The sequence below is a fragment of the Notamacropus eugenii genome, chromosome 2, assembly GCF_028372415.1.
Source record: "Notamacropus eugenii isolate mMacEug1 chromosome 2, mMacEug1.pri_v2, whole genome shotgun sequence".
Classification (NCBI taxonomy): Eukaryota; Metazoa; Chordata; class Mammalia; order Diprotodontia; family Macropodidae; genus Notamacropus; species Notamacropus eugenii.
Genome location: NC_092873.1, coordinates 5021741 through 5028159, shown reverse-complemented (window position 1 = coordinate 5028159; position 6419 = coordinate 5021741). Strand labels below are relative to the sequence as shown.

Below are 6419 nucleotides of genomic sequence, written 5' to 3'. Positions count from 1 at the left end.
TCAACTAGTATTCATTAAATTCCTGCTATGTACTAGGCATTGTGCTAGAGAGTGGAATAAAAATAATATTAATAATACTAGCCAGCACTTATATAGTACTTAAGACTTTTAGGGCATTTTACTAAAGTTCAAGGACAAATGATAATATCAAAAATCACTCGTAATAATGGTATCCTCTTGCTGTGTCATTTTAGTCATGAAGTTTTCTTGCCTAAGATATTGACATGGTTTGGCATTTTCTTCTCTAGATCTTTTTATAGATAGGGAACTGAGGTACAGAGTTAAGACACTTGCCCAGGGTCACACAGCTAGTAAATATCTGAAGCCAGATTTGAACTCAGGTCTTCCTGAGTCCAGAGGTGGTGCTCTAACCACTGTGCCACCTAACTGCCCTACAATAATAATAATAATTAACACGGACATACATTTTGAGGTTTCCAAAGTATTGCATACATATCAAATCCCTACTCTCAAGGAGTTTACACTCTAATGAGAGAAACAGGTACATAGAGGAATACATATGGCATAAAAGTTACTAAGTACAAATATCTACAAATGGTTAATTCCAAAGTAACATGGGAAGGAAGATCCGAGCAGTTGAGAAAATCAGGAAAATGCTTCATGCAGAAGATGGTGCCTGAGCTGTATCTTAAAGGAAGCAAAGGAGTCTATGAAATGGAGGTAAGTAGAGAGTATAATCAGGTACATGATGAGAAATGTTTGACAACTAGTCCTCTGGGAAAAATATATATATGACACACTTTTAAGCTAAATCTGCTTCATTAAAGCTTTTTCCATCATTTTTTAAAGCTAAACCACCAATAAAACAATAAATCAAGCCCTGGTTGGTAATGTTGCCAATTACCAAAGTATAAATGCTCTCTTCCACTGAAAATTCAATGACTGGACCTTGTGAATGAGTAGGAGCAGACTCCAGCACATTCTTTACAGCCCTGAAGAATTGTCTGAAAAGACCCAGAATTGGAAGATGGAGTATCAGATGGCAGGAACAAAGAGGAAGTCACTTTAGAGATGCCACTGAGTATGAAAGCTAGTATCTAATGAGATTATAAAGACAGATTGGAATCAGATTCCATGGGGCAGGTAGGTGGTACAGAGAATACAGGGCCATGCCAGGAGTAAGAAGATACATCTTCCTGAATTCAAATCTAGCCTCACACACCTATTAGTTTTGTGACCCTCCACAAGTCACTTAACCCTGTTTACCTCAGTTCCCTCATCTGTCAAATGAGTTGGAGAAGGAAATGGCAATCCACTCAATTATCTCTGCCAAGAAAAGCTAGTCAGACACAAGTGAAAAACAATAGTACCGCAGGTTCCATAGGGTTTGAAAATGTAAACAGAAGAGTTTATAGTTTATCCTAGAGGCAATAGGAAATCACTGGAGTTGACTGAGGAAGGGAGTCACATGGTCAGATCTATTGTTATGGAAAATTACTTTGGCAGCTGTATGTTGGGTGGACTGGAATGGACAAAGACTTGAGTCAGGAAGACTATTAAGGGGTCATTACAATGAGCTAGGTGATGAGGGTCTGACTTGAAGTGATTGCTTTGCGAGTGGAGAAAAGAGGTTGGAAGCAGGGGATTCTAGGTAGCTATATACAGCTAGATTTGCCAAATGATCAGTTTTATGGGGTGAGGGAGAATGAGTATTTTCTTCAACCCATGACTGCTGCACATAATCTCTCCAAATAAGAATAGGCAAAAAACATGTGTAGGGTGGCCTTTATCTTCACAATTCCTATTTAACATTGTTTTGTTTATGCTTTGGGGTTTCATTGTGTATGTGTGTGATATGTATGTGTTGTGAGTTTTACATATGTGTTGTGTGTTGCATGTATATGTTATGTGTGGTTGTGTGTGATTGTATGTATTGTATTGTGGAGTGTGAGTCTTGTGGGTCTGTGTTGTATTTGTATGTCTGTGTACGTGTGTTTATGAAAACACAGTAGACCAAAAGAGCCCATGGCACCAGTGAGTTTCTGCTTTCTCAAGTAGAGATTTGACTGCTAGGGTGTTTTTCGAAAGTTTCTCATTTTAACTGAAGAAATCATTGAACTAAAAAAGATCTCAAACTCATTCTCCTTTTCACATAAAACTCAGAGTAGTGATAAAATGACAACATAGTTGTTGTCATTCCCACAGCATAACTATAGCCCTATAAGACTGATGCAATTGATGGAGAAATGCTTACTATTCTAATCCACAATGTCCCCTGATTTTTCTTCCAAATTCCTCCCAATAGGGTTTAAGAAAGACTTTTCTAGAGATCAAAGAATAATGAGGTGACAAAGATGAAAGTGGTCTCAGAATATTTGGCCTTAGAGCAAAATATTTATTTGTTTTCAAGAATGTGTGAACTATCAAGGCTTTTCTGGTCCCCTCTTCAACCAGCTGCTAGAATTTTTCTCCCTAAAACTATCTTCCATCTATTCTAAATCTTGTATGTAAAAAAGTACATGTTATTTCTCCCAATAGAATATAAGCTCTTAGGGAGCAGGAACTTCCCCCCCCCCATCCATTGTATCTTCAGAGTTTAGCACAGTGCCTAGAAAATAGTAAGTACCTATAAAATGTTTATTGACTGGTGAATTGTTCGTAAAATAAAGTCCAGCATGATAGTTTCCCAGGGTTTGTAATTAAAGAGATGTATTGGGTCTCAATGCCAAAGAGATCATAAAAGAGGCAAAAGGACCTACATGTGCAAAAATATTTATAGCAGCCCTTTTCGTGGCAGCAAAATATTGCAAACTGAGGGTATGCCCACCAACTGAGGAATGGCTGAGCAAGCTGTGGTATATGAATGTCATGAAATACTATTTCATGTGTTTTCAGATTTCAGAGATGTGTCTCCTGTTATCACAGGAGAAGATGCCTTGAATCTTGCAATAATGCCATTTCCTTCACCCCACATCTCAAGAACATAACATCATATTTTCTACACAATAACACCAAGGACCATTTTTTTGTATTAGAGCACATCCTTCAGGTTGGTCATTGGCTTATATAAATGCCAATGCACTGACTTTTGAAGCATACCTCTTCAACAGCAGAGTAAACAAATGTAGCAACAGTTGGCAAGGCTCAGAGTCTAAGAATTCATGATGATAAGATATTTTAAGAAAAACTCCAGAGGCTGTGCATGTATATATGGGACAATAAATGGTTTATGGAGATTTCTGGGAAGAAGAAAGAAGATAGAGGAGAATGAGAGGTGTCGGACTGACTCTCATCTTGAGGAAGTTTAATGGGGCATGTAAGTCCTGCTAATCTCACCCAGAGGAACTGAGAGAAGTGATAATAGCAGAAACATCGCCAATGCTGTGAATGCATATAGCCCTGCTACATCCACTTGGGTGTAACAGTGCCTCAGAGAGGTTATCCCTTTCTGTCTGCTCTCTCTCCCTTTCCTCCCCCAACAAGGACAAGGCATTAAATATCTGCTCCCTCTTGATACCTGAGTAGGAAACCTCTCTTACTCCTTGCAGTAAAAAGTTCCAGCTCTCGTTTTTCAATATTTAGCTCATTTTTTCCCTCAGTGATTGTTCTTGTTTGCTGTCTACACATTTGTGTAAATGTATTTGGATGCTGGCCAATGAGAACAGCTTTTGTGAGTATGCATAATGAGTTTGACTGATGCCATCCTCATGTGGACTTTGGAGCATGCACCGTTATTATCTAACAGGTTCTGTTCTGTTTACCATTTGGCAAAGCCTCTCTACAGAGCTGGAATTGGAATGCTTTCAGAAGGTGCTAGTCAACCTGAGCTTGTCCTTTTTGTGATCTGAATCTTTGCTTCCTTCTTGTGTTCCAGTGAGAGAAGAGATAAAAAGCTGCAAGAGAAGAGAACTTTGGTCCTTCCTGTATGTCTTGTGAATATGGGAAGCATCAGTTTTTTGTCTCTGTATTTATTCTTTTTTTATAAATGTTAAAATTGAGAGAGGAGGGTGACGTTGTGAGTTTTGAAGGGTCAGGAGAACACACCACAGTGAGGTCTGAGTGAAATTCATGCCAGTAGAAGCAATATACTGAGATTTAATAGATAATCTAGTATCAAAGCTTTGAGGAAAAAGAGGCAGTATGTATCACATGCCAGCTTAGCTCTTCCAATAGCTAGGCTATCCTTGGATGTCAACTTGGTCGGTCCAATGCTAGCTAGAAACCAAATTAGGTTTGGTTCCAGTCTCCTCAGAAAACAAAGTGGTTTATGGAAGAATGTGCTCCAGGTATAATGGGTGAAATGTTCCTACTCTTGGTATGTTTTTGAAGCAAATATCCCTTTGCAAAATCCATTAGATGTTAATTGGTTAATCACCAGCAGCCAACAGTTAGAGAAACAAACCAGAATGGTGACCTAAGCTGACAGCATTAGAGGAAGACATCCCATTCCCTTCAGAGATGCCCTTAGAACTTTGAGGAGTAGGTAAATTCAATCACTACATATGAAACTGATTTCATGCATTAAAATTTCTTGCCGTAGATGGATAATTGTACAAAGCATTTGAAGTAGAGAGAGAGAGTCTTTTCACAAACTGAGGGTTCACCAACTGCTCCTTTGGGGAGACAGTCCCTGTGGCTATAACAGAATGGAGAAAAATAAGCTGTTTCAAAACACCAACTACAAATTTTATTTTATTTTCAGTTCCACATTTTCTCTCTCTCTCCCCTCTTCCACTTATTGAGAAATCAAGAAACCCAAAATTCATTGCATATATTTGTAATAAAAAAAATTCCTCTATTAGTCAATAAAAAAAGAAATAAAGAAAAGAAAATATGCTTCAATCTGCCTATCAGTTCTCTATGTGGAGGAGGTTAGCATATTTGTTCATGAGTCCTTTGTAGTTGTGTTTGATTATTGTGTTGATCAGAATGACTAAGTCTTTCAAAGCTGAACATCTCTACAATGTTGTTATGGTATGAATTTTCCTTGTGCTCAATTCACTTTGCATTATTTCAGTCTTCCCAATATTTCACCTTCATTTCTTACAGTACAATAGTATTCAATCACGTTACTATGCCATGATTTGTTCAGCCATTCCCCAATTGATGGGGAAAAGTTTCCAAAACTTTGCTACCACAAAAAGAGCTGCTATAATGTTTTTGTACACACAGGTTCTTTTTCTCTTTCATTCAGGAATCTCTAATTTGAACCATTGAAATGAATATAGAATCTGGCTATAGAGATCCAGAATGGGCAGAAAATGACAATAGGACAAGTGGGTAAAGACTGAACACCTGATTATCTGGATAATGGCTGAAACTCATGGGAAGACAACTATATTGCCCTCTAATTCCACTCTTACAGAGAGAGAGGGAGAGAGAGAGAGAGAGAGAGAGAGAGAGAGAGAGAGAGAGAGAGAGAGAGAGAGAGAGAGAGAGAGAGACAGAGAGACAGAGAGACAGAGACAGAGACAGAGACAGAGAGAGAGAGAGAGACAGAGAGAGACAGAGAGAGAAACAGAGAGACAGAGATAGAGACAGACAGAGAGAGACAGAGACAGAGAGAGACAGAGAGACAGAGACGGGGGGGGGTGAGAAAGAAACAAAACAAAACACAACTTGCAGTTCTCTGGCTTAAAGGAATGTGATACCCAGTAAAAGAGAATAATATCTTCTTAGTGCTTTTTTAAAGAGTAATTGTGACTTGAAGTGTTTGATTTGAGAGTGAAAAAGAGAGGATTTGTCCAACAAGAGAGCAGTGTGGACCAGAAGAAATGAGCAAAAAAATCCCTTGATGTGGTGTAGATGTTCCTACATGGACTGATGGCATCATGTCTTGCAGCCTAGAATTGTGAGTTACAAGCATTTTCCCCATTCTGAACTTCTCTGTCAGGTTTCTGTGTGTAATTATTCTCCCCATCAAATACTGAGTACATTGGTAGGAGAGTGTAGCCCAGTTTTATGTGTGGACTGTGATGTCAATCAATCAACATTTATTAAGTGCCTACTATATATCAGGCACTGTGCAAAGCTCTGAATGTATTGATTATTCTTGCATTTAATTTATACTGAGTGCCTCTGATGTATTTATTGTCACTTTTATATTTTTATTAATCAAATTGTTATGTTTAAGATCTAATGCTATCCTTGTCAGTGACTGGTTTTATGTAAATGGAAGCCTACCAGTGGGGGCTTGAGAACTATTGTGGTGAATAGGTAAATATATTCCTCTACAGTAGTTATCCCCAGAAGCCTGGGAGAGTCTAAGTGTAGCTACATTATTGTGATCTTTCTCTAGGAACACAGAACTCCCAATGTGACATCATATGGGAGTGAGTGAGCCAGAATAGAGAGTGAGCAGGTGACTCCTCACTTTGTGCAAGGGGATCACAGAGTTGGGATCACTCTAAGGAATGGCACAAACCTTTTCAATTATACTCTCAATATGTAAGATGATT

The 6419-nt window shown here is 38.5% G+C and overlaps 1 pseudogene; it reads left to right on the top strand.

Annotated features, from left to right (window-relative positions):
• LOC140522072 (glycine N-acyltransferase-like protein 2 pseudogene) overlaps positions 1 to 6419 on the top strand; it is a 63056-nt pseudogene that overhangs the window by 51542 nt on the left and 5095 nt on the right.